Raw genomic sequence first — 5,176 nt, 5'->3', positions numbered from 1 at the left:
GTTCTCCTCCATGTAATTGTGTGAAATGTATCTGTTGACTTCTAATTTGGAAGTAAAAATGTCCTATAAGAAGCAACTAAAAAATAATGACTATGAAAAAATAATAATAATAAGTAGACTGCTTTAAGTAGGCTGCTCAAAATAAATAAAAAAAAAATACATGACTATTTCTTTTACCAAGCCATGATCTAAGACTAACAGGAGAAACATAGAAAAAAAAACAAACAAACAAACAAAAAAACCTAAAGGGTGTGTGTGAGCAAAGCAACATACAAACCTATCACAGTCACACTAGTTCTGCCATGAGAAATTGAAACAATTTGCCACAAATTATTGTGGAAAACACAGGGAACTATAGTTGAAATGTGAGCTAAGTCTTACAGCTTAGAGGCAATACTGCATTGTTACGACCCAACTCAACCAGGGGGAAAGAAAAGTAACATTAAAGAAATCTAAATGTTAACAGTTTGTGGTTTATTGTTTGGGTTTAACAAAATAACAAGGCAAAAAAAACAAAAACAAAACAATAATCAAAAGGTAGGGGCTTTCAACCAAACAAATTCCACAAAACAATCAGAGTTGCAAACCAAAGAACTTAACCAAACAGAACTGGACCACCAACCTAAGGTTAAACAAAAAAAAAAAAACAAACAACAAATCTCTAGTAGAGATGCAAAACCCCCACATGGACAAAAGCTATCAAAGTTTACAAAAGCTCACAGAAAGAGAAAACTATTTAAAACAGTCAAACACCCAACACAGTGGCAAGCTGTCTGAACAAAAAAAATCAACTGCACCTTCTCCCAGGAAGTCTTGGGTTTAAAAAGGGAAGCGTCATCACAGATTGGTGGACTTGACAATTAGTGAGCCAATCAGCTCTGCTGTAGACCTCAGGGAGTGGCGCAGGAGGATGAGGGCTGCATCCAGTTCCCTGTGGAGTCAATTTGATTAGAAAGCTCCAGTTCATTCTAGATGTTTCTAGACATCTAGAATGAACTGCATTTTCTCAGGATTTGCAGAGTGTTCGTAAAAGATTTTCTTGCAGGGTACCACGCAGTAACACAGGGGTGTCAAACTCAATTTCACCGAGGGCCACTTCAGCATATTGGCCACCCTCAACGGGCCACATTGACGGTACAAATCAGGAGTGCATCCCTGCTAAAACACCCCAGACAAAAGGTTGACTTCCCTCATTCAGGTCTGTAGAGGCTTATAATGAGTCAATGGTCCAGGTGTGTTAGAGAAGGAATGCATCTAAAGTTGCAGATGGTAGCTCTGGAAAACTAGACTTGGGCACCTCTAGCATAAATGTATAAAATACAATGTTAAAAATAAATTAAACACCACCTCATATTGTTAAATAACTGATTTTATGTATTGAAGTTTTAAATATTACATTTGAGTTTCCATGGATGTACAATTACTGCTCAGTTTAAAAAGTACAATATTTAAATCGGTGTTTAAAGGTAAGCAAACAAATAATAAAAACAAGTAACATGGGCAGACATTATAGACTTTACGCAAAGATTTAGTCTCAGAGGCAACTGAAATCAATTAATTTAAAAAATCCTTTCTGAATATCATCTCATGGTCTCTGAACTAAATGCGTCTTTCTGACCGGGAGCTGACAGCGTGTTGAAGAGTTATGGACCAGATGCTTTGGAGCGTCTGGTTAGGAAGCGCATTACAAACCTTTGGTTGAAATGTAGTTTGTAGTCAATTCGTGCTCAAAACATATTTTAAGTCAATCATTGGCCTATAAAATGCTGGGGGGCCACATGTGGCCCACGGGCCTTGAGTTTGACACATGTGCATTACGCCATAGAACTGCCAATTGGTAATTGAAGTAAAGTAGCTTCGATTTCAAAGAAGCCTACATTCAAGTCAATTGGCAAATGAACCATCACAAAAGAGAAAGGCTCTTGTTGTCTCACTGCACCCAAAGAGATGCATAACCTACAAAAACCATTTCTGTCTGGTTTTGAACCAGAGACCTTTTGCGTGTAAAGCAAACACGATAACCACTACACTACAGGAACTGAACTTCTCTGCTTTGTTTCAGTTTGAGGTTCCAAAGTTGATGATGTGAGATGCAACGCATGAAAATTTCAACTGAGGCTTGCACTCAGATGCCTGGATTCAGAGTACAGACCATGACATCACAGAACCCTTGTTGACCTTTAATAAACACCTGTGATGAATAGAACATGCAAAATCTATTTCTGTCTGGTTTCGAACCAGAGACCTTTTGCGTGTAAAGCAAACACAATAACCACTACACTACAGGAACTGAACTTCTCTGCTTTGTTTCAGTTTGAGGTTCCAAAGTTGATGATGTGAGATGCAATGCATGAAAATTTCAACTGAGGTTTGCACTCAGATACCTGGATTCAGAGTACAGACCATGACACCACAGAACCCTTGTTGACCTTTAGTAAACACCTGTGATGAATAGAACATGCAAAATCTGTTTCTTTCTGGCTTTGAACCAGAAACTTTTTGCATGTAAAGCCAACGTGATAACCACTACACTACAGAAACTCATGCTGTTTTCACTGTTCCTGGTAGATGATCTACATTTTGTTAGAGACTAATGTCAATTGGCATGGAACAATGTCAAATACTTATACCACAGATCCTCTCAGAGAGCACAGTAACTTGGTGAACAAACTGTCAGACTTATAATTGTGCCCAATTTCACATTACAGTCCATAAACTAAGGCTGGGATCAAAGAAATGTTTTAAAGATGTCATTAGCAGAGACAAATGGTTCTACAGAGAATTGGTTAAATGGCTAAAAAAATAAAATCAATACTTACAAATAAAAAATGGTTCAAAAATAAAATTAAGACATTAAATAAAAAAATATCTCTGAAATACAATCACTTGAAAATTAAAAATGATTCAAAAATAATATCAACACTTCAAAATACAAAATCTCTGGAAAATAAAATATTATGTATGTTGTTTTGAAAAACATTGGAATATAAGCACTTTTATCAAATCTCCATTGTGGTAAGATCATGTAAGTTATTCTTAAATCCATGGAAACTGAACAGTTTGTAAGGTAGGTGAGTTAGCTCAGCAGGTTAGAGCACCATGCTGGTAATCCTGAGGTCATCGGTTCAAACCCTGTATGGGGCAATTCATGTGTAAGGTCTTTCAGACAATCAACACTTCAAAATAAATAAGGGTTCAAAAATAAAATCAACACTTCAAAATAAATAAGGTTTCAATAATAACATCAACACTTCAAAATAAAGGTTTCAAAAATAACTTCAAAATAAACAAGGTTTCAAAAATAACATCAACACTTTACAATTAAAAAAATGGTTCAAAAATAAAATCAACACTTTAAAATTAAAGAATGGTTCAAAAATAAAGTCAATACTTTACAATTAAAGATTCAAAAATAAAATCAACATTTTACAATTAAAAAAAAATGGTTCAAAAATAAAATCAACAGTTCAAATTGTATAATGGTAACTGTTTCTGTCTGTTCAGTCCATAAACTAAGCCTGGGATCAAAAAATGTATTGAAGATGTCATTAGCAGAGACAGAGGCTTGTCTAAAAAATAAAATCAATACTTACAAATAAAAAATTGAAATGGCGTGTTAAATTCAAGTCCTCATTACAGACCAGAGAAAACTAAAGAGAATGCAACGTTGTGTTAATCCATTTGAGGAGCCGATAGTTTATCTGGAGGAAATAAATGACGATGCAAAAGTTAATTAGACTGTAACATGCGCAGTCCGCAGCTCAACCACTGCGGACGCTGCTCCGCCGCTGCGAGGACTGAGAAACCGCTGGGAGAAACTCATCCAGCGGATTTAACAAATGGAGCCTTCTTGGTGCACGTTACCCAGTTAGAGCGGCGGTCTGGAGGAGCTGCAGACGTAACATCTGTCCGTTTCGGAAAAGCGAAACCACGCAAAAATAAATAAATAAATAAATAAATAATCCTGGTAAAAGCGCCCACCGGACCGCACAGGGTAAAACACTCACAGAGTTCAGTTGATCTGTTTGGATCAGACAGATCCAACTGACTGATGAATTAGCGCAGATTTTTCTGAAGATGGGAACCAGGAGTGCGTTCAGACCCCAGCGGGTGAAGTGATGCTAATTTAAGTGAAGTCGCTTAATTTAATTTATTAAAAGTTATTGGGGTGGTTTTTGTCACTACAAGAAAAATGTAGATGCATTTATCTGCTTAATTTGTGATGGGATCTGGATTCACGGTGAATATTAACTAAACCGCATAAAATGCGACTAAATAGTCGATGTTAATATGATTGTAATTTCACGGATAAAATATTACAGGACCGATTTTTTTTTTTTTATGTTGTCGGTCAAGATAACGTCTAGCGCGACCTGCCGCCCTGACACCAACTCACACACATCTTCATTCAAAGTCTTACTTGTAAATCGATTTTTCTTTTCTTGGACGTTTTGATGTTAGCTTGTCGATGTCTCAGTTTTATTCGCTGGGAAAATCAATAAGCAGCTTGAGGTGACTCTGCTGCTCTCTAGTGGCGAGAAGCCGTAATGTTAGCTGGTAACAATCGGAATGCATTGTGGGAAATGTAGTTTGTAGTCAATTCGTGCTCAAAACCTATTGTAAGTCAATGTCGGCCTATAAAATGCTGCGGAGGCCACATAAAATGACATGGCGGGCCACATGTGGCCCGCGGGCCTTGAGTTTGACACATGTGCAGTAACAGGTTAAAATCTGCCCCCCCAAAAAACTACATCATATAATATAATTTTATACCAGTTTGTCTCTGCTGTAGATAAAATGTTTCACTCAGGCAACAAGGATAATAGAAAACGCATCAAATAACGGCTTTGGTTGTATTATGTTTTTGACTGTGTTCAGTAAGATTCTGCTGGTCAAAACTGTAAAAATGCTTTACCTACTTTCAGCCACCTGATGGCAGTATAAGCACAGTGCAAAACAAGTAAAAATCTGCATGACCCAATTTTGCTACTTTCATTTGGGAAAAGAAGAATAAAACAACATTAGAAATGTTGACATTTAAAATCAATGGATTACAGCTCGTTTTATCCAGGGTATTCTGATATTCTGTCTGTAATCTTTTGCTGACTTTTTCCAGCTTCTTGTCAATAAATATTAGGATTGTGAAGTTCCATGTGAAAAGGATGCACCTCTTCAA

At 36.7% G+C, this 5,176-nt stretch overlaps 1 long non-coding RNA gene across 1 annotated transcript; it reads left to right on the top strand.

Annotated features, from left to right (window-relative positions):
• The first annotated feature begins 2,366 nt into the window (after positions 1 to 2,366).
• LOC148159974 (uncharacterized) lies at positions 2,367 to 3,398 on the top strand. The gene is made up of 2 exons (XR_015762766.1): positions 2,367 to 3,229; positions 3,293 to 3,398. It is a non-coding gene; the product is annotated as an uncharacterized LOC148159974 (long non-coding RNA).
• Positions 3,399 to 5,176: the final 1,778 nt, after the last annotated feature.

The sequence above is a fragment of the Poecilia mexicana genome, unplaced genomic scaffold, assembly GCF_051168715.1.
Source record: "Poecilia mexicana isolate PSO_F unplaced genomic scaffold, ASM5116871v1 scaffold_4, whole genome shotgun sequence".
Classification (NCBI taxonomy): domain Eukaryota; kingdom Metazoa; phylum Chordata; class Actinopteri; order Cyprinodontiformes; family Poeciliidae; genus Poecilia; species Poecilia mexicana.
The sequence above is the reverse complement of the archived record's forward strand: the minus strand, read 5'-3'. Positions and strand labels throughout refer to the sequence as shown.